Genomic DNA, 24,395 nt, shown 5'->3' on the forward strand with positions numbered 1-24,395 from the left:
TGTGTTAATCTAAGTTTATAATGTGATGAGATAAAATGATAAAACAAGAATTATTTGGCATCCCTATCTCACATCTCACACGGCTTCACCATTACAACAGAATGAATCGTTACAGATATTTGGTGCATTTTAAAGGGATATTTCAGTTCTCTTGAAGGGAGTTGTATGAGTAACATGTCACTAGTAATTGTACTAGCAACAATGGATGCTGGTTAGCTTGGCCCCCTAAATGAGAAACTGAAGGTAGAAACAGCACATAAGCAAGGCTAGTTTACTGAAGACGGGGCCAAGTCGGTCATGCAATTTAGCTAATTTTGAGAGACTCCCACCAAAGCACTTATCTCGGTTCAGGACTACACTCTACTGAGAAATTTTACAGGACTTTACTTTGCCATCAGAAATCTCATTCGTTTTTTAACCATTTGCTACGGTGGCCCTGATAGCTCACAGCACTGCAACTTAAGAAAACACATGCAAAAATTCCAAACACAAGAAAATTAAGAAAACATCTTCATCAATTTGACAACACATGCGCAGCATTTAGAAACCGCGCTGCAAAGACCACAACACAACACATTGGAAAAACGCGCAGGCAAAAAAACAACAGCACAACGGAAGTGTTTCCACAGGACACTTAAAAGTGATGCACATGTCCGGACACACTTGTTGTAGATGCGGAAACACTTACTTTTTTATCTCATTTTCCAACACCACTGACGGTAAGAGAACCTGTGACTCAAAATCCGCGTTAACAACAAGCATGTCCGGACGTGTGCATCACTTTTAAGTGTCCTCTGGAAACACTTCCATTGTGCTGTGGTCTTTGCATTGCCTTTTGCGAATGTGTTATGTTGTGGTCTTTGCAGCATGTTTTCTAAATGCTGTGCATGTGTCGTCAAATTGATGAAGATATTTTCTTAATTTTCTTGTGCTTTGTCTTTTTGCATGTGTTTTCTTGAGTTGCAGTGCTGTGAGCTCTCAGCGCCACTGTAATTTGCAGACGCAACACAGACATGCTCTTTAGCGTGGAGCACCTGATCAATTACTAGTGACGTGCAACTCATACAAACTCTATGAAAAAAAAAAAGAAATATTCCTTTAAGCATTTGCCGCTTGGTAAATTGGATCTCCAATTACACTTAATTAACTATAAAATTGCTACAAAAAGTGCATGGTAAATGTCGGATAAAGTTGATCATTACTGAAATCTGTACTTTCATATGTTGTATGTAACAATACAGAATTAGTCTATAATAGGGTTTTAGAAAACATGCCAAAGTGTTAAGGTTTTTGATCATGTCATTGTTATGTTTTTATTTTTTCTTTGTAGCAGCTCAGGCAACAACAAAAAACAATTTACCAATAAGAAAAGCATTTTAACAAATGAGGTTATCTTTTCATTACCGAGTTTGCTTTGCATGACAGTAAATTCTGCAGAGGGGACACAGAATGATTCATCACACTCAAGTCAAGCCACCTTCCACATTTTTTTTTTTATACGAAAGGTCTCTGGCAGTAACCCTTCCATTCTTGAAAAGCCACAATATTTAGCTGGCCTGGCTGTGTTTGTACTTTGGCAATGACTGCTGAAGGGAACTCGCAATGGCTCATCCCTAAATTGAAATTTGAAATGGCTCGTTGGCACTATGAAGCTTATGCAGCGGTGCAGAAAAGCTAGCATCTGACCATATGTTCTTCATTATGGAAATCTATGGTGCAAAACATGAGGAAATGAACTTTGGCACATCTTTGCAGAGTGTTGACAGTAATTAATAACAGGAGAGAAACTGAAATCACAGTCTTCTCTCTATCAGTGCAAATATTCTGCTGAAAAGTCCTGAAAGCTGCATCAACACACAGCATTACTGCCATTGTGTTGGGAGGTATTTAAAAAGGTTTGAGGCCAAACACTGAGCGGTAACTGAGTATCATCTTGTTGCGTTGGCTTTAAGTGGGAAAGAACTTCCAGGATAATGAAAAGCTCCAATCGTTGACAAGTTGTCAGAAAATAAAACTTTCTTTCTCACACAAGCAGCCACTGAAAGTTTTCAATGTGTTTGCGTAAGGCTGCGATGACAAGAAAAATGAGAGGTAATGAAGACAAAGAGCGGAGGGAGAGACGTCTCACGGTGCATCCTTCAACAGGTTTGGAATGTCTGTCAAAACATGAGCAGACGTCGCTGTAGGCGAGAGGTCTGTGTAATTATGAGCCTCCTGTGGTCCCCCTCACAGGTCACAGCATGTAGCTCATTTGTCTGCACTGTTTAGGCTCCAAATGAGCAAACAACCAAAGTGAGGTGTCAGTTATAGGGTTTTTTCAAGTGCATCACATCAACACAATCTGACCTTAAGCTGGTGTGATCCAAATTTACAGTTGAAGGGAAACTTACAATGGATGATTTTGATTTTCTATTCATAACTGTTTGTTGAGCCTCTTTAATTTGAATATTTGCATCTGATTACAAATTTCAAACAGCATGAATGTAATCCACTCCATTTTTTTTCTGAATTATAATTTAAGAAATCTGCTTTAAAGTACACTCACATCTTTGATAATTTAAGATGAGAACAAATTCAAATCACATCCATAATCACAAAAGTGATTCTTTGTATCGGCTTAAATTGCTGGCAAACCTCAACTGCCTACACTTATTTTTTGGGGATTTCACAGCCTGCTATAATTAGCTCATTAGCTTGAAAGGAACTGATATTAAAATTCATAAGACTCCCAGAATGAAAGATGTCATTTGTTACTGACTAGAAGAGATAGTTTAACTGAGGACATGTCATTATTGATTCCACAGAGCTGAAATGTGCTGTTCTCTCAGGGACATTTCTTGGGACACCAGACACATTAAAGCTCCTATCAGGAACGTTTTGTTTGTGTTGATTCTCTCCCCCCCCCCCCCCCCCCCCCCCCCCACCACCCCTGTGGAAAATGTGGTAAGTCTTATCTCTTTGTTGTTTTTGTCCAGTAAGTAGCAATTTTAGACAAAAACTCTCATCCTGTTGTCTTTGAACGATCAAACATTTCCCTCACTGTGAATTGTTTCTATGAGAAATGTCAACAAAGGCTTTTTCAGCCGCATGCTGTAGACTGAGTTGTATGACATCAGCAGTTGTTACAGGAAATACAAATTACTTTATAAAAATACTTCATCTTAGTTTCATTTCCTTTTTGCAACTATATAGGCGTCCAAATAAATGTCAGGTTGTTGCATCACCTGCTTTAATTCTTCACAGGAGCTTTAAGTATAGTCTTAAATGTTCCCTTTATTTCAAAGCATTAGTATACAGCTACCTAGCTCTGACCAAGAGAAATTCAACTGGATGTAAAACAACTCTACAACTGACTACAACTTGAATCAGAGAATATAGAGGAGATAAATTAAGTGTTTCTTTGACATATTTGGTTTGATTTCAAAGATTCAACATGACAAGAACAGCAGAGAGCCTTCCCAACCTCCTCATTTATCCCAGTAAAAGAACCCCTTTTCCTCATCAAAGAGTAAGAAGTTTGAAGAGTGTTGATGATTCTTGAATATTAATTATTTGGACTGAGAACTATCAGACAAACTATGAAAGAAAATCACACTCTGAAATTTCTATCTGGGCTCATATCTGGCAGACTCCTCTCTCTCCTTTTGGCTCCCGTTCACAGTGTAGGCTAAATGTTGACTTGCAGTCTGTCTCCTGAGAGCTGTTCACTGCTCTGTTTGTAGTGGATGTGGCAGAACAACATCCACACTCCTCTGCTTTCAAACTTTGTGGAGTTTGGAATCGATCCGTCCTGTCAGTGAAGTTGTATTTGCCGAGGGCAGAGAAAAAAAACTGTGCGTGTTCAGGGAGGATTCGAATGAGCGCATTCACAGCTCAGCTCAGGTGAGGAGCTAATGACCTGAGGCTACACCCAGACTGACACGTTGGTAAACCGCCTCCGCAAGGAAAACTCAACTTACGCTCAGTTTGTGGACTTTAAGATTTTAAAACAACATCAGTTACAACAAAAGAGGGAGTTAGGGTCATTCACACTAACACCAAACAACAAAACATGTTTGGCTGCAACCAACAAACTCTGACCTAAACCCTGACATGGTGTACTGCTCTCAAATACACCCCTGGAAACCTTTCACTTTCCAATAGATAAAGTAGGAAGGAGACATAAGTACTCATCACCTTGCATAGGACCCTATGGAATATTTAAATGTTTGACTATTTGATTTGATAAACTGACAATGGGCCTGTGTCCTTTATCGCATTTGTGCTAGCAGTGCCCATGACCTCCATTTCAGAGCGGTGTTTAATGTTGCTAGGTTACAAAAGTTGACCTACAGCTCTTCTGCTTCCCTTAGTAGTTAAGTCTGTTTTGAAAAGCTCTTTATGCTTCGTATCTGCTGTCATTCAATGGCATTTTACAAAGAAAACATACAAATCCGACTTTTGAAAAACCAAGTGTAGTTGTAATCTTCTCTGTACGTATCCCAACCATTGTTTTTGACAAAGCTGAAATCAGAAGTCCCACCCCTGACATTGACAGAGAAGTGACATTGTGCAGTGGTGTTCCAAGAGTTGTTTTCCACTGTTACGCTGTAAGTGCAGCAACAAAAAACAGCTGAAACCCAGGGTATTTTCCGCCTCAGGCAGTTTATGACTTCATCTCTTCATGTTGACAATTTGTTGAAAACATTATGTTCCGATGGTGTGAGTAGACAACATTGAGGATGTTTTCTATAATGCTCTGAATGTATTTGAAGGGCACAAAACTTTAGGTTGGTAGAAAATGACTGACCAGTCAAGAGCTGGGTCAAGAGTTAAGAATGTTAACTAAAAATGGCATATAAAAATGAAAAATATTGAAAATATTGAGTTTAATGTGATTTAATTTGGTCCTCTGGAGCACATCACACAAGATCTACTAATTGGCTTACTCTCCAGGTTCCCAGAGTTCATTCTGAGCTTGGAAGATCTGCGTTTGGCCTTTTTTGCACCATCTTCTTAGAACTCACTTCAAAGCACTTTAAAAATGAATGCACTGGTTACTTTTCGTCATTTTAAAACCTTAGTTGTAAACGTTTTAACCTCTGATTGCACCTGTTTTAACTGACTTTGTTTTAACATTATTTTTTAATTGTCGTCTGTTTTAATTGATCATCATTCTTTTAAAGCTTATCATGCATGTTAATGTTTCTTTTATATGCTCCACGTCATTGCAAATGATGGCTTTGCTCTCAATGATTTTCGAGTCTAAATAAAGGCAATTAATTAATGAGATAACTATAAAGCAGGGTGATGTTTAAACTTTACCATAAATGATAATGTTAAGCTTAACGTTAATTTGAATACTGTTGCGTGGAAGCGCCCCCAACCTTTGAAACTGAGATATATATTTTTTTAGCTGTATACATTTTTTTTTTAAATCAATAAGATCATCTTCAGATCAATATTTAGTGTCAACTTTTTGTATATTGAGTTGGTAACTTAATCTCACCGTTTGGTTTTAACCACTTGCTTACTTTACATTATCCCTTATTTAATAATATCTTTTAGAATCTTGATAAAACAGGAAATGTATTATAACTCCTCGAAAGGGGCTTTGTTGTATGCTATAATGTTGGATATACCCCCAAATTTTTGATTTATGGAAAAATATTATGTGGCAACGTGACAAAATGTGTGTCAGATTGGGGCACCGTTGGCCTGGCGGTCTGGGCGCGAACCCCATGTGCAGAGAGGCTATAGCTCTCGTTGCAAAGGTCGTAGGTGCGATTCCAGTCTCAACCATTTGCTGCATTTCCTCCCCTACTCTCTACTCCCTATATTTCCTGTCTCTCTTCAGCTGTCCTGTCCATTTAGGGCAAAAATGCCCAAAGATATAACTTAAAAATATATATGTGTCAGGTGAAATTATTAAGACAACATATATCTTCATTAAACATCTCCCAAAATCTTTATCTATTTATTTGAATGAACACTATGTGTTCTATTATTTTCATACAAATCAAAAATGGAACAAAAAATCTATGCTCTTTAGCATCTTATCTACCCTCAATAAGATTGAATCCATGAATTTTAAACAGCAAAATGTTGACTGTTGTAGTCTGCTCTTTTTCTTAATTAGGTCAGTTTAGCCTTTTCAAATACTTGATAACAAAATGACTGTAATAAGAGTTTTCTGAAAACAATATTTCAAAAACACTTCAGGCCTGGCTCTTCCCTGCTGTTATGTTTCCTTCAAACCTATCCTGACAACTAGCCTTACAAACTAAGTGGTATGTTTTTATTCCGTGCACACTCTTCCCCTTCATCTCTGCTCTCTGTGCTCGGTCGGAGCTGTCAAATTCAGGGAGTAAGTGGCACAACACTGGCATCTGTGGAGGGCCGTGTCAACGTCTTCTGGCCTGCCACCTTTGTAAAATCTTCAAGCCAGCACGACTTTTAGCCCCTCGCCTTGCAGTGCTAACTCGAGAATAAATAAAGGCTGGCTGGACTCCAGCCAGTTCGTGTCCCTGCTCAGCCCAGATTTCTCACAGAAACATTTGGGCGCTAATGACAGCGCCTCTCTGCTGAGGGAAATAAAGGGATTCCCCCCTTACACTGTGTGCTTTACGCTCAGGCTGAGAAAGACTCATGGAGTTTGAAAGGAAAGATTGAACAAACATTATTTTTCTTGACTGATTTCAATACATTATCATTATTTCTTGTTATGCTATCTGCTCATATCTGTATGCACTGCTCTCTCTTTCTCTATTGTTTTTGCAAATATCTTGGCTCTGCACAGATATTCTTATTTCGGAAAGTGGGACAAGAATCAAGGGATTACAGATTGGCCACAAACACATGTGCCCTTTAGATGATTAGAGCAGGGTTTAGATGAATCATTACTCTGTTTTGCTAAGCCACCTGCACACTAAAGAAAAAAAACAGTGAAAACTATCGCTGCCCTCCAGTTGTTGCAGTTCAACGAAATGTCAGCACACTTGTTCTGTTTCTGTTCGCATTTTGTGCATTTTGTGCAATAAATATCTAAATTAATACAACAACTTCACAGGTATCAGTGAGTGTCCACATCCTGTTTTAATCACCAAAACTGTGTACTTATCTCTAACAACCATTATTCTTATCAGAATGTGAAAAGGTAGAGCTGTGGAGGCTCCAGGCTGATTTGTGTTTATTGTTTAATGCTCTGCAGAAGCAGCAACAGACAAAACACACACTTACTCACAGAAATGCCAACTCACCCCTATAGTAGTGAAAGCCTACACCATGAGGGTGAGCAAAACATGAGGGGAAAACTCCTCGCACAATGAGACCCACAAACATAGCAAACCCTGGCACACATGCCAAAATCTATAGACAAGCCTCTTTTGAGTCAAATTAGATGTGGGCACCTGGGTGGGTCCTTTCCTCGATATAGGAGCACATCACAGCGTACGCACTGAAACCAAATATGACACATCATCTATTACAGTGTTAGCCAGATACAGGACATAATAATAAGCTCAGAGCTGACGGAAAGAGGAATTCAAGTGAGATTAGTTTGTTAAAGGATGGGAAGAACAAATACTGAAGGGATGGGAAACGGGAAATGTTTTAATTATTTTGTCAGGAGTTGTATCAACAGACTAAAGGAAATAATGAGGTCTTATAGCTTAAGGCTGTTGGGGAAATAAAACTGTTACAAGTTTGATAATGCAAGGAGTGTAAGGTAGGTCGCCTAGCAGAGGTGAGAGGAAGGAGACAAAACAGAAAAAGACAGAAAAAGGGTGATAAAACAAGACAGACAGAAAGATGAAAAGAAAACAAACACAACAGGAAAAATAAGTACAAGCATAAAACACACCCCACTGCTTCTTATCCCAACCTGCTCTGTGATGTGTCTCCTGTAATTACCAACAGACTGAACATGTAATACACAACATGCCAAGCCACAAATTGTGCAAATGAAAGTGGCAGATGTTCGGAGCATCTTTCCAAACAAACTTTCATGATGCTGTTTTAAACTTTGAGTTGCTAATTATATCCCCGAAAACGTGTAACAGAATTGGTTCAAGACCGCAGTGGAAAATAGTATTCATCGAATCAGGATACAATTTGAATTTTTTATTTTACTTCAGTGCATCCTCTGCTTTACACGTGTATCTCAGGATAACACAGAATCTGTATCTGTTCAACTCCACTGGCATCTTTCTGCTGACTCTCTGTGTTATGTTTTCCACCTGTGAATATCATTTCTAAGAAGCAGCTGTTGCCACATTGCTGTTTGCAATCAGAAGCCGAACATAAATGTAACTATACACTTTAAAGCTCATGTTAGGAGTTTGACTGGTTATGAAACTGATTGAATTGAACAGTGATGCCTCTTTATGAGCTACAAAAGCAAACAAGACCATTAACGTCAAGGTCGAAAATGTCTATATTGCCATTTTTATTGATTGCGACCACTGTGAGGGCTTACGTGTCAGACGATTCAAGCCACATTCAAGAATGTTGGGTTTTTTCCCCCCGCAGCAAATACTCAAATTAAATTTACATTTCACTATTAGAATAAAGCAGGTTAAGCTTTTTATTGGTAGAAAACACTATCTATGAAAAACAATCAGCAAATATATAAGATGTACCACTTTGTCCACAGGGGGCACCAAATCAAATGTCCTCACAGAACCTTTAGAACAGTTCAACAACATTAACCTACACTGGAAACTTTCATTCTGTTTGTCTTTATCACTGTATCTCAAATCTTTGTTCAAACCAAAAGAAGAGTGAATTCCAGCAGTGTGGTAGTGCTAGCGAAATATGTACTAGAAAGATACAAAAACATTATCTTTACAACACAGTTAAGAGCAGATACCAATCTTCTGTCAAGGCTTTCCATCTTTTCAAAAAAAATGACGCCATGATTGTGTTGGAAACAAGCGGCAAACTCCGGTCTCAAACGATGAAGCCAATGCGGAAGTGATATAAACTGCAATACATCGAAAATCCGCTTGAGGCTGGCTGCAGAAACACCGGAAACCACATAGATATGAATGGGAAAAAGACGATCTTTGCAGCATTAATAAACATGTTTACAGCCTGGTTCAAAAAACGGCTTGGCCCTACAACGTTAATCTCTCTAATGGCATACACTGTACGGGGGGTGAATTTTTTTCTAACGTGACGGTTAAGAAGATATTAAGATTATGAGTTTTGCCCAAATAAGGACATAACTGACGTGACTCCCGGTCGGGAACACACAGCCATTGGCTAAGAGACTCACACTACGTCACACTCTGCCTAGTTGAGTTCCGCATTACCAATATGGCTGCCGCCGTCGATTTGCTTCAAAACAGCTCTCAGGAACAGATGGGTGACGTCACGGATACTACGTCCATATTTTTTACAGTCTATGGTTGGAAAGCATTCTTTAGTTCTTATTGTGTTCGAATAAAGGAAAAACTTGTACTTACCCAATAATTTAGCCGAGTTCATATTTTTAAAGTAAAGAGACTAAAAAGGAGACGGCTTGAAGAAAAGAGACTGAAACCATGACACTACAGTAAGTTCTTAAAATCTGCTCCTTTATTTCAACCCATATCTTAGGCGAGGGGGGAAATTAATTTCTCTTTTGACTGAACACTTTTTAAGAGTGTCAAAGAGCGCTTTGTAACAATCGTACAAAAATGAATGCAAGTGTCTTACTGTAGTGCCACATATAGAAGCACATGCACACTCCTCTAAGCTAAAGGCCTTTAACTGAAGACTTGATGTTGAATGAGTTTTCGTGAGAGGATCATTGGCTTTCAGCTAAACTTATACACAAGATGCAACCAAGCTATGGAGCCCATGAGCCAGTGGGCATAGACTCAAAGTCTGCAGTGCTCTGAGAGCAATAACGAGGGATGACTCTGCTAGATGGCAAGAGCTGCCTGGTAACTTGAACTCGATTAAATTACTAATTTCTGGGCTGATTCTTTCGTTGTTTTAAAAGAGATAACTCCCATGCTAAAACTACCAATTTGTGAACACCAGCAATCAGTTAGAAAGTTAGTCAGTTTCTGAGTCTGCTTTTATAATGCTTAATATCTGTGCAGGCAAATACCAAACCCTACAATAATATACAGATTGTGACCAGATGCAGAACACTTTGTCACAAATAATGGGAATAACTTTTGAAATATCTACAGTGTTTCCTGTAATTGTTGAACACAGTTCAACAGTTGAACACATCTTTCTGAACATCTGGACACACAGCTGGCTGAGGTGCAAAAATATAAAAATAATTGCAGAACAATCAGTCCAGTGAACATGTGATTGGTTTCTCTCATCTATCTGTGATCTGGGTTGCGATGAGCTGTGTTCCTGATGGAACAGTAAATAGTTTTTCATCAAGTCTGACAATAACCCGATCAGGTTTTGTCATATCTCTTCAAAGCAAAAGTGAAAACACGTCAACAACACGAAGATAACAGGAAAGTTGTTATTTCGTTCAATCTGTGGTTGCCTTCAAATGTCATCCCCACATCCCAAAGCCACAAGACTTTTAAAGACTGTTAAACTGTGCTCCGTAGGAAAGGCCAGCAGAGAGAATATTGGGTTTAACATTCTGCTCAGGGCTCAAGCACTAATCAGTAATTAATTATGAGTCTAGTGAAACAGCGTGAGAAACACTATGTAATCCAAAACTCAGTGAAGGCTGGCTGAGGGTTAGGCAAATTGTCTCCTCGCTCCGTACCCACACCTCAGTGCCTCACCAGAGATTATTCAACTAAACAAAACTAAGGAGACAAATGAATATTCATGATATGACATTTGCAAGGAGCTCATCATGGAGGCAGCCAGTGGCTCTGCATTTAAATGGGCACAGCTCAAACATCAGCGCAAATAGTGAAACTCTGCGGTTTCCCCTCCAGGGAGTCTAGATGTGTTTGAACTTGAATTGTAGAAAAAAGTGCCAATTATCTCTCTAATTGGGAGTAACAAAGCTGGCTGCCTGTTGTGCTTGGTCCTGTGTTACCACGTATCCTTAAATCTCCAATTTAAAGGCTCTAATGAGTTCAATTAATGGAGAACGAGAGGAGCGATTTGAGAGTCTCAGCCTGCTGTTTGGGGCTAGGAGCTCGAGGGAATGAGGTGTTAACCAAATGTCAGCTCACAGTGCAAGCTGACACTCCCACTAATGTTCAATAACATTTTGAATCACATCTATGTGTTTGTTTAACATATGCTCTTTAAAAAAAAATTATCTCTAGTTGTAATAACAGGCAGTTTACTCTTAATTACACGTGCACTGACAGCTTGATGTGCCAGAGTCGAAAACAAACACCTCTCCTTGGAAGGCAAAAACAATGAAAGCACACTGTAGCCCATGCTGCAGGTGCAGCTGTAGGGATGCTAGTGCTCGGTCCAAACAAAACATCTGAAAAGTTATCACAGGAGTTGCCTTATTCTTTTTTTCATAAGAAAGTTTTATTGGCTCGAGAAGATGAAGCCCATTGATTTAGCCTTTCTTGACATTTCTCGGGTACTACCATGAGGGTGATATCTGTTTCTCTTTTTGAAAGAAATGTTGAGATTTGCTATAAAATGTGGTACTGACATTCATATGCACTAAGAATCAAGTTTAATAACCTACGACTGGGAGAAAGCCCCGGGGTAGACCCAGAACGTGGTGGAGGGATTATATCTCCCGCCTGGTCTAGGATTGCCTCTGGATTCCCCAGGAGGAGCTTGAAAGTATTGCTGGGGAGAGGGATGTCTGGGTCAATTTGCTTGGACTGCTACCCCCACGACCCGACCCCGGATAAGTGGAAGAAAATGGATTGATAGATGGGACCTACAACTTTTCATTTAGCGCCACCATGAGGTTAATATTTCCATTTGGTACAGTATGTGGTCTAATAGAGGAACTTTACTGTTACTCTTACTACACAGCTATAGTTCATAGCTTTTTCAGTGTTGGTAAGTGGTTGTTAGCATACTTGTAGGTTCAATAAGATGTTAAATACAGGGCTCAATGATATATCATTTCATCATCACAGCTGCAATTTGAACAAGTGCAATACGCATGTTGCAGGACATGTGACTGCAAGTACACAACCTGTGAAACGGCTTGGTTTTTTTTCATCGGTTTCAAAACGAAAACTTGTCTGCTTCTTTATTTCCATGACTAATCTTAAAGAAAAGTCCACATCATATCACATCAGTCCATACTAGTGGTGGGAATTGAAAACCGGTTCCAATTGATCAATTCCATCGGAATTGTGCACCTCAAATTATATTGATTATTCTTAACGATTTATTTCCCAGCACAACGTCACCTCACGTCAAGGTACATTGCATTACGTCACACACTCTGCAACGCACAACTCCTATATGCTGAAGCATTTGTCGACTTGGCCTTGAAGCTTGAGGTTTGCGTCAGGCCGAAGTGGAGAAGGGTTAATGTGAACATGTTCGCGTCGGGGAGGCGAACCTCCGCCTACCTCTCCCCTTTAGGCGTTGGGACGCTTTCCCTCAGGCTCAAGGGGTCACGTCCGGACTCACACGGCCGAAAATGAGGCACCGGGAGCAGGTAAAATACCTCCGCGATGACCCCATGAGGAAAAGAGTTGTTCCTCTCCAAATTCAAAGTATTTTCATCCAGGCTTGAGAGAATGAGGTCAACCTATTGTTCAGTATGTTCAAGTTGAATATGATCATGTTCAGCCTTGTGCAGACATAATTATGGAAAAAATAAAATGGTTCCTTTTGGTGCGGAAGTCTGTGTAGAACTACTTTTTTTCCCCTCAAAAAAATACTCAGGAATCTAAGCAGAATCGACTATGGCATTGACATTGATAAAATCTTATCAATTCCCACCCCTAGTCGAGACCCTTACCAGATCAAGAGTGAACTAACTGCTGTGCATGTAGAGCTGGTGTCACCTGCCTGTAAGCATGCAAGCTGCCTCATTGACGGTCATCTGCATGATCATGGAGGACGTTCAACTGCATGAAGCAGCTTTTGAGTGTGTTTTCCCATCATCAACAGCACAGTGTTAGTTACCTCTTGCCCTTTCCAGATTACAAGTTGAAGGTGCAATATTTACGCTGTCATCCTGCCTTTGGTATTAATGTTGCATATATGACGTGTTGGTGGGATCAAGTCGTCCCACCGCTGTGCCGGCATCAGAGGTAGTCACAGAGGCGCTACAGGGGTGAGGATCAATATAAGCAGGCAGAGCAGCGTGTGTTTGCTTGTGTGTATGTGAAGCTCTCACTGTGTGTTTTTAGTTCTCGTGCTTCTGCAATGTGAAGTCCCACACCGGGACAGCGGTGTTCTGCTGTTGCGGAATCACAATGAGATGTTATGTGAATCAACAGGTAGGAGATGACAAGCTTTCGATGATGGGGCTCATTTCATTGCAGAAAGTAATAAATCTTCTGTCAAAGACTTGTGTTGAAGGTGTTCTTGTTTGCTCTTCAAGATCTGTTGCTATCCCCCACTAATCTCCTCCGACACTATGATTGACAAATCAAACAGTTTGGGAGTGTACAAGATGGAATATTTCATTTATTACAAGCACCTGAAGTCTGGTGAATCTATGAAAGGTGACAAGATCAGTAAGTTTTTTTTTTAGGTTTGGAATTAGTCTGGTACTCTTATATCATAGAGGGCTGGCATAAGTAGAATTTATTCCTGTGAACATAGAAAGTGTCTGAGGCCAACGCCAAACTTATCTTCCAACTAGATTAGCCCTGACATTTCATTACAAAAGCCTCAAGATGGCAAGCACCTTATGGCATGTCAACAGACTTTTCTAAATAATCTTGTGCTATGTCTCTACATTGTGCTATCACTTGTTTTGAAGTCACACATAAACCCCAAAACACTCATTTATTTACAGAAGAACGCAGCATGAGAAAGGGGGAGAATTAGTCACTATCTCTCGGCTAAGCGGATATGTTTTAATGCAGGCCAACTGTGACAGATCTGTAGCTGAGCCTGCTGTTTGTCTCTCATCTGAGCTTCATTCAGCCTGACAGCTGGACAGGAGAAAACAGCGTGTTCAGAGACTTCAGTTTAGTAGGACTACTGAAGTGAAATGCATAAGCTCCACAGGTGAGACAGGGAAATGTGTTTGCGTGCAGGGAGTCCAGCCAAAATATTTCAGTTAACCACATTCCCATTTGTTCAAAAACTGGACTAGAAATTGTTTGATTTACTTTGATGTGTTTAAACTACAGACACATTTGCTACTAAAGAATGAAAGCTTCCATGCAAGCAATCTTCAGAAGATATGCATCTGGGAATGGATGTCAATTTCTCAACAATTCTAGTGTAGCCAGAGGTTAGTGCTAACAAGTTCCAACTAAGAATTTCTTTACTGTGCAGTGTTTATGTCTGCAACATTGTACTGTTCCTTGTTTTCCCCAAGCGGCAACCTAGGGTCTCAAACTATGCAGCCCATGCGGAAGTGTTATGATGAAGTGCAATTCATCGAGAATCTGCTTGAGGCTGGCAGCAGAATTTTGCCCAAATAAGGACATGACTGACTTGACTCCCGGACAGGAACACATAGCTGTTGGCTAGGAGGCTCAAACTCCGCCCCTTTGCGTCACACTCTGCCTGATTGAGTTCCGCATTTCCAATATGGCTGCCGCCATCGATTGGCTTCAAAACAGCGTTCAGGACAGATGGGTGACGTCACAGATACTACGTCCATATCTTATACAGTCTATGGTTTTCCCTCATTAATCTGTTACTGGTTAGACTCAGTTAAACCACAGAGACTGGCTAACATTGGTGGTATGAACCTTTGTATCTGTAATTGACTATGGTGATGTTCTTTATATGCATGCTTCCTCAACCTCTCTGAAAATGTTGGACTCAGTGTACCATGCTGCATTGCGGTTTGTTTCTGGTTTAGGTTTCCGCACACATCACTGTATCTTGTACAGAAGGTCGGCTTGTCGTCCTTATACAACAGAAGAATGGAGCATTGGTATGTCTTTCTTTATGAGGCCATACTCCAATAGCTGCCGTCTTATTTATGCTCCTTATTGACTCCTAAAGTTGTCAGTGGCTGTCATCTTCGGTCCCATGGATAAATTCTTTTTGTCATTCCTCGGACTCGCTCTGTCTTTGGTAAAAGTGCTTTTAATGTCTTTGCTCCCTCTTCTTGGTTTGAGCTTCAGGGTCGCCTGAAACTGGATTGTTTAATTCGATTGAGGATTTCAAAACTAGGATAAAGGATGATTTGATCAGCTTGTGCATATGTTTTAGAGCTTAACACTGCTAATTTATAAATCAATGTAATACTTGTCACTGTATGTTTTGTCATGTTCTATTTGTGAAACTTTTTATGCTGCTGTCTTGGCCAGGACTCCCTTGAAAAAGAGACCTTTGTATCTCAATGGGGCTATTCCTGGTAAAATAAAGGTTAAATTAAAAAAAAAAATGAATCTTGTGTTTTACTTGCAATTAACAGGTTTGCAAAATAATAATATCATGCAGCAGATTTGTATAAAGTAATCACACAAACTAGGGCTGTCACAAAAAAACCTGGTACTGATGCTAACTGTCTTTTTAAAAAATGATATGTTGATATTGTGCTAAAAATTAGCGTAGGGTAAAACGTGTAACAAATTGGTTCATAGTAGGGGGCAGTAGTGGTTTCTCATGCTAGTGCCACTCACCGTGAAAGTAGGATAGGGGAAGAAGAAGCTGCAGAAGCAAAGGTAAGGTAAAGGCTAGCTGGCTAGCTGACAACCATGACTCAGTTGACAGTAAGCCAGCTAGCCTTTACCGCAGTGTGTGGCTTCTACTGCAGTGCAAATCATGTTGGAGAGATGACAGATGAAGGTGAGGTACACTATCCAAACCCCCAAAAAGTTTCCTCACCAGTTTGGGAATTTCATAAAAAGGACAAATTATTGGTGGACACTAGTGACTGCAAAAGTGAGAAAATTAAAATGGACAGAGAGGAAAGCAAAGATATGATCAGTAGACATTAAACCAAAGATATCAGAGTGGTAAGTTGTCTGTGGTCTCACACACAGCTCTCTGTCCCCATCCTAAAGAGTAGAAGAAAACAACTTTAATTATGCTTAGTTGTTGAATGAAAGTCAAATAAAATAGAACTGTATGTTAGCTGAAAATGCTCAAAGATATCTTTTCAAAAGAGATATATAAATTGTCATCAGAATGTCATCAATAAATGCTAGGATGTCATGACAGTGTACTGCGTTCTGCCTGCCTTTTGCTCCTCACACGCACTGTTTTGCTGCATACTCCAAATCTGATACTTATTTTTTAATACTGCAAATACTCTAAATGTAATACCAAAATCAGAAAGCTTCCCATAATAAAATGCCAGCTCCTAAGTACAGGTTCTCTGTTTCCAAGTAGAACTTTATTTAGAGATTTGCATGTCAGTAAATTCAAGGGAAAATTATTTTCACTTGTGACCATGTCTCCTTTACTTTAATAGAGGTTAACCTTTTAAAAAAAAGGTTTTGTGCTGTTCATTTTCTTAACTAGTTCATTAGCAAAGAGGAGGGATAAAACAAAGATGGATCAACTCAGAACAGTCCACAAAACATTTAGAGCACCCATCAAAAACAAGATGCAGCACTTCATCATACAAAGGCTCTCCCCTTAGGGGAGCAGCTACCTTTGTACTTGAAGGGGTGAATTCATCATACTGTGGCAGAGTACCATGGACTTAGACCTGACATTCCCACCGCACAAAATATGCAGGCAGAAGGTGAATCTGAACTTTTTAGCAACCCCTTAACATCCTTACACTCATGCAGTACTGAACATCAAACTGAAAGTGTTTGAGTTGAGTGAAAAATCAAGTTGTTATAAAAAGTTGAATATCAAACAAGCTCTTAACACAACACTGCATATCACAGTATGACAGTATGCATCAACACATCCCAGCGAAACCAGAGGAACATTAGAATTCATTTCTGGCTGTTTCTTCAAGTAATTAAAATATCCCCAGTCATTTTAGCTGTTATTGGTTCTTCACCAACTCCAGAGGGAAATATACGGATCCTCAGGAACTAAATAACCATTTATGTTCTCCAGCTAAAAAGCTCCTCAGAGCTGAAGAGAACTGCAGACCACATTATCATTTGATCCATTGATTTGTGCTGCTTTAAAGCAGTTAAGTCCAGTGGCTTTGTTGCGAGGTTTATTGCCTACAGACTTAAACATTATAGAGTGGTACTCCTGCCTTCAGAAATGTATATTAATACAAGAAAGGGTACAAAAATATGAAAGTAAACAGCAAACCAAAATATGCCCTCAATTCAGCTTCACGTCTGATCTCCTGCTGAACAGACTGAAACTACTAATAATATGACTGTAAAGAGAACTATTTTCTCAAACACCTGACACTGATTGGAATCAGATAAAATACAGAGTGGACTGTAATGTCAGATGGCTATTAGGGTTTGAGAAATGAAATGTCATGATCCCTTGAAAAAATCAATTCTCCATAGTATCCGAGCCAGTTTTTAAAATCTTCTTTTATTTAAAATTAATGATTAAGTGCTCCGAAACTGAACTGTGTCCTCAGTGCTCTCAATCAATATTTAGCCTGAGAAAATTAAGAACTTTTAAAAGCAAATTCCAAAATCTCGACATCAATCAAATGTAGCTAATAATCCTCATCTAAGTTCAATAACAGAGATTGTGTGCCTGGGAGAAAATCACAGAGCCTAACTGATTTAACAGTGGATAAATCCACATATCACTGAATCACAAACACACATTTCATTTCTTTGAACCCAGCCATGACAAGTTTAATAAACACAGGAGGGAAAAAAAGAAAAAACGGTACACATCCACCTACATGATTCAGCATTGTAACGTTGTTATTAAATTCATATCCCAGCTTTGATGCATTTTACAGACAGGTCTCCTTATTCCCAGACTAACATTGTAAGCATCTGAGGGCTCTCTGGAAGCAAAACACGACAGATGTTTTGCTACTCATTAGATTTATGCTCTGTGTAGAAACAAGCAAAAGCACTGAAAAGCGTGGGCTAAGTTGTCTTGTGTGGTTCAAATTTCTGTTGGGATTTAAGTTACAAAGAATATGATGCTGCAGGAGGATGTCTGCGGATGAGAAAGGGAAGTTCCAGCCCATCTGAGACAACATAGTTTCCTAAACCACGTTGAATCTGTCCAGGATACCGTGAAACCGCTAGAAACTTCATGAACATTTTAGTGCTTATAGTCGGGATTATAGATAAATGCTATGAGCTAAAGACCAGATTTCTTGAAAAGGGGGACAGTAGCTTTTCATTAATCCAGCTGTTAAAGAGACAAACAAATAAAAAATATAACCTCAGATTCAGCCGAGTCAATAAAAATACACGTACACAATATGATTTTTTATGCTGTTTGGGGGATGGGTAGTTCGCAATGATGAACCTACAGAGAATAGTCATCCATCTTTGTAGTTCATTGCTCTACTGACCATTTCAGGACCTTTACATACATTGATTCGGTTTTCTAGCGCAGGAACTATGAGCTAATATGGTTCCTAGAACCCAGTTAGAGGAACTGTTTAACTCCTGCTTCAAAGTAGGTACTCTCACAGCACATAGGGAACTTTGAGTGATGCAAGTGCACCATGATTAGTCCACAAGTGAGAGTATGTGGACCGTCCAAACACTGCAGAGGGTAATTGGCTCCAATCATGGTGTCCTCCATATTTTCAGTCGTGTTGTGTAAGTGACATTGCTCGAGCAACTGTTACTTTAAGGCTCATAAGATATCACCATGGTGGTGCCAATGCAGATGGAAAAAAAGTCCCCATGGTGTGTAGTTCTCAGGGAACTCTGGAGCAGACAGTCCGTCTTCAAAGATTCCCCAGAACTGTTTGGTCTGAAAACACCTAATGCTTTACTAAATTGACTTTATTGAACTAGTGGACCAGAAAATCTATGATAAAGGAATGCTACTGTTGCTCTGTATCTGCTGGATATTAGACCAATTTATTCAACCAGATTCCGCAAAAGGATACAACAGAGTGATATGCACAATGAATGAAGTGTTTCTTGTTTAAGATAGAATGGAATTAATGGAGTGCATTAAACAAAACAAAGACATGTGTGTTTCTTTGGATAGACACTGTATTCAAAACTTGTCTGTTCAGAGGATAAAACATCTGCAATGCTTCTTACTGTCACATTTAAAATGTTGTATCTCTTTCATGAGGATTATAATTTTTTTTTAAATTCTTCATACATCAAGTTGAGGTGTCATGGGGGTGATTATTTCTGGACACAGCAACTTCCTTAAGTTTCTGTTGGATGTCTCTCTTCCAATGGGATTTTATGTTATGGGGTTGCATCACTATTGGGCTATCAACTGTGATAGCAATCAAAAAGTATACACAGCCCTGTAGGTTACTATACTTTTTCTCTTCTTCTACAAAAAAAAACAAAAGAAAAAACCGAGTGGAATTTGTGAAATCTCAATCCCAGCCCAGCTGTAGTTGAAGCAGTGAAACAGAGACAAATGGAGCCAGTTTTCACTCCAGCAGTTCTACTTCTGTCAGACTCTTGTAACCTAAGACAAAGACATGTGAACTCATCTCCTCTCTTTGTACCAAAAAAACCCTAGAGGATGTAATAGCAACATGTCTGAAGCACGACAACTATGCATCTCCAACCCAGACCCCCCTCTTTTATGCCTGATTGTCTCTTTCACCCCCTCCTTGTTCTCTGCTGATAACCCTTGTCTCTCTTCAAGCTCTCACCCCTATCTCACTCTCCCACTGTCACACACTCCATCACTCCAGTCTGCCCTCTCTGCTGCCTTCCTCCTCCATCTATTAAGTGAAGTGCTGCAGACAAGACTTTGGCTGCTGTATACAATGGCCCCTGTATTCACATTTGCTGTTTACCTGTCTGCAGACAGCCCTCAGCAGATTCAGCGGTGCAGACCTCTAAACAAGCAGGGCGGAAATCTAAACAGCCCTCATGCACAGAGGTCCCTTTGTTTCCATACATTACGCATACCTGAGCTGCAGTATGTAGCACTTGTTACCACTGAACACCAATTAGATGGGTCAAAGACAGAACAAATGGAGCATACTTTTCTAAGGGTGGGAATGTCTTATTTTTGTTGAAGTATATTAGCCTGAAACACACTATGCAGTGGATGCAAGTATCAAGAAAGTGATGCATTCCAAATAGTTTTTTCCCTTTTCCATTATGATAGACTTCAATAAAAACATGGCTGAAGTGCTGACTTAAAACTTTTAGAGTGTTTGGAGGCGCCCACGCATTCATATTGGGTGTGTAAATGTTACCCTTCAGGGGTATGGCTTAAAAAGGCTCAAATTTGTGCACAGTTCAGTATATACGGTGGTAAACACTCAAATCAAAGCTGGAAGTCAGCACTCCAACCTTCATTTCATTTTAAATTCACTGCTGTGGAGTAAACAGCCAAAACAAAACTATCGAAGTACTTGCAGACTAAACTGCATATGCACTCTGGTGAAACAGATAAGCTTATACATATAAATAAATTGAAAAAACTTGTGTGTGTTAAATTATTTTTGCAGGTATGGAAATATTATGCACACGTAAGGAGAAAAGTGCTGCAATTTCCCTGTTGTACTGTCCACATGGGTGTGTGTGCAGCCATTTGTGTAAACTGTAGGAGCAGATAGATGGAGTGCCCACGCGCTGGGGTTCAGGACAAATTGGCTGCCTTTCGTCTCTGCATCTCTTTAATTACACAGAACTGAAACGCCAGGGCTGCCTACCTACCGGCCTAATGCTGCAGGAGGAGATATCAACAGAGCCGTTTATCATGCAGAGTGCCGACAAAAGTGGGACAGCTAAAATGTAGTCTCTCTCTACATGATTCTGGCTCTCAGAATAGATACACTGCCCACATCGTCAAGAGCACTTCTGTTAAGATGTCAGTGGGGTTTTCTGGGAAAGAAAAGGGTTATTAAGTTGTTCTGGGGAAATACATAGGCTACTCTGGCTGTGCAAATTACAGCCACTACATTACAGTCAAAAAGGGGAGTCAGATACTTCTGTCTTTCATTGTATTCACTCTAATCCAGGAGGTTGTACTTGAAATTAAACAGCAACTATCATTCTAAAGTGTTGGCTTTCTGTTAAAATACACTTGCTCTACTTCTGCTATGTTTTAGAGTGTTCTCATCCATGCTGAGATGGAACTCTCAGAGCTCATTTTATCCATGGTCCTCAGTTGCAGAAATATAAAGTGAGGACACAATCCAAAAACATACAAAAAGTTACAGAGATTATAAAGAGTGACATAATACTGCCTGCATTGTGTAACTACTAAACCAACTTAACAGTAAATCTAACCATTAAGTCATGATGGATCGATGTCTGTTTGACAACGCTGGAACTTGAATGAATAGTCATATTAACTGGTATCTCTTTATTGTTTGTTGTTATCATTGGGGATGATCTGTAGAAACTAATTTCCTAGTTGTGAGAAGATAAATTTAAATTCAGACAAACCAACTAGTCAGAAAACTAGTCCAGTAAGACAACACTCATAAAACTGTGGGAATGAGAACAGTTTGTTTAAGACTGCTAAACACAGGATCACAGTGTCTGCAGGTATAGGTTCAAATAGGTTCACAGAGTATGGCTAATGTTAGCAGAGCTAGCACCCCCAGCCTTATGTCCTTGCAGGTTAGGGTTAGCCTGTTATGGTTCTGCATTGCTCTAGTCAAGTGATTATATGTCAGTTTAACTAGACACAACCTACATACACTGTATCTTCATACTGCCAAACCCAACCTGACATCTATGCTGCTTTAAACTCAGGTAAAAGACCACCCTGGCATTATGGCAGTAGCCATTAACCAGAGCTGCAGCCCTGGCTAGCAGCAGGTGGCTGCGCAAGAGCTTGGACACAAAATGAGACAAATATTCAAGTCTACATTAGGGATGTCAATCTTCTGCCTGATCGATCTTGGAAATGTTAACGATCAATAATAGATTAATCATGAAAAAAAAAAATGCCAAATGCGTTTTTTCCCCTAAATCAAATTCTCCTTATAGACACAATGTATATAACTGACAGTATTGAATAGCTACGGGTCATATTGAGGGGAAATGTTAAACATGCCGAATATGAACGTCTGGAGCAGGCTCATTATATCTGTGGACGCATAGTCATATATGCGGGAGGCTCAGGCTACAACAGGTAGATTTACTGCAATAACTGAACAGAAACATATTTTAGACTCAAGGTGTCCAGTTTTTGTCTACTCGTTCTTATTGAGAAAAAAATAAGCATGTGAACATGGTCAGGTCCTCAGTCGGGAGCGTAACAGGGTCATAATCAGTCTGGCGACAAAGAGAAAAGTGCTCGTGGAGACCAGGCGCACAGACGAAGCCCCCAGCTGAGCGTCACTAGCGGTCTAAGCGCCCCACATACAGAGGCTATAGTCTTCGTTGCAGAGGTCGCCGGCTCGACTCCAAGCCGTGACCATTTACAGCATGTCTTCCCCCCGCCCTCTACTCCCCACATTTCCTATCTCTCTTCAGCTGTCCCATCATAAAAGCACCCCCACCTGAATTTTTTTTTTAAACTTGTCTAACTGACTACTAATTCTGGTGCAGACTAGGTAGAGTGGCAACATTTAATGGTTTGGTCAATAATGTAATTACAACATGAGAAATAAAGGTTGCATTCTTTCCACAGCCGATGTGATCTATTTAGATCAATTCACTATCACAAATGAGAGAGAAAGGCCTCTGATCATCACATTTGTTTGCTGGTTGTATTATTGTTGTAAAATTGATATATCAAAGCTCCTGTAAGGGATTTGATATATCAATTGACTTATTCCTATTTTTGACATCATTTTTAAGGTCCGTGTCCACTGTAGGAGGGGTAGGTGTTAGATGAGGCGATTGCAGCCTTTATTTATTGTAAATGGAATGTGTCAATTCACCCATTCACACATTTATACATTGATGGCAGAGGCTCTATGTAAAGGGCTCATCAGCATTAACTAGACAGATTCACGAACTGCTGACTCAGAAACCTGGGGTAGTTTTGGGTTGAATGTCTTGCCCAAGGAGACTTCAGCAGAACCTGGGCTCAAACCCCCGACCTTCTGATTGAGAGACAACAGACTCTACTACTGAGCTACACCCGCCACCTTTAAATTTTCTGCGACAAAGATTCTAGGATACATTGACTTCACAGAAAAGCTGGATTAGACATTATAAAACACATCCTTTTGCGTGTGCAGGACTAAGAGTCAAGGTGTACTGTTTTGGCAACAGGGGCTGTCAAAAATTGACACAAACAAAAGTCCAACAAAGGAACTTCAATAATGTAGTTGAAAAAGTGAATAAGTTGATTCTTTGTGTTTAAAGACTCCTTGTTTAAACATGGTCCTAAAAAATAGTAACAGGAATAAGGTTTGAGTTCATCTGCAAATGATTCCTGTTCTAGTTTAGTTTCAAAGTTATGCTGTGGTTCATTAACAGGACACTGCAGGAGGACGTGTAACAAATAAACACAGGAGCAGAAAGAGGGAGGAAACGGAGCTTACTCTACCAAATTCATCTGCATAGTAAATCACATTTCCTGTGTCATTTCTCGTTTTTTTTTCTTCCATGGGCAGAAGAAATGCTTATCAAAGCTTATTACAATGATGAACAGAGAAAAAAATAACTAAATGTTGTGTGTCTTTAAAAACTCACTCCTTCTTATTTTTGAATAACTCATCTACTGCTGCTCCTGCTCTACATGCATCCATACCTTTCAGCATCACAGCAGACACAGACATCTCACTAATAAGAAGAAAAACAGAGCAGGCGAGAGAAGGGAAGACAAAAAAAAATGGATTTCTTCTCTCTCTGCTTAAGCAGTGCCACCTGGGGCAGCAATCACCAGCCCTCCCACTGCCTATTAGCTCCCACACTCACAGCAATCAGCATCCACTAAAGCATAAGGTCCATGTTGCACATTGTTTGTTTGTGCCTCCAGTGTGTGTGCACTTTGTTGTGTGTTTCTGCTGTGCTGAGTCTGTTTTTTACATAGACTTTTCCATGCATAAGGAGCTAAAACATTGAGATAAGCACTTTAAAATTAATTAGCAGGCCTCATGGGGAAACACATCCAGCTGAGGCTGAGCAGAGAGATAGCTCTGCGATGTGTCAGGGGCAAATGTTTTTCTTTCAGGGGGGATGGCGAGGTGCCACTGAAAATCACCAGGCCACAGTAGGAGTAGAAGCTTTATCTAAATATTTATGCACATTCCTTGCACTGGCTCCTTATACAGTGTCAATAATAATTGTTTTTCCTTTAATAAATTGCAAAGGAAGAGGGAGTATGGAGTGGTATGGAGGCAGATATAGACATGGGGGTGGTTAGAATGATGACAGGAGATGATC

The 24,395-nt window shown here is 39.9% G+C and overlaps 1 protein-coding gene across 1 annotated transcript in view; it reads right to left on the minus strand.

Moving 5' to 3' along the window:
* gstcd (glutathione S-transferase, C-terminal domain containing) overlaps positions 1 to 24,395 on the minus strand; it is a 70,421-nt gene that overhangs the window by 34,813 nt on the left and 11,213 nt on the right.

Source organism: Notolabrus celidotus, chromosome 7, assembly GCF_009762535.1.
Source record: "Notolabrus celidotus isolate fNotCel1 chromosome 7, fNotCel1.pri, whole genome shotgun sequence".
NCBI lineage: Eukaryota > Metazoa > Chordata > Actinopteri > Labriformes > Labridae > Notolabrus > Notolabrus celidotus.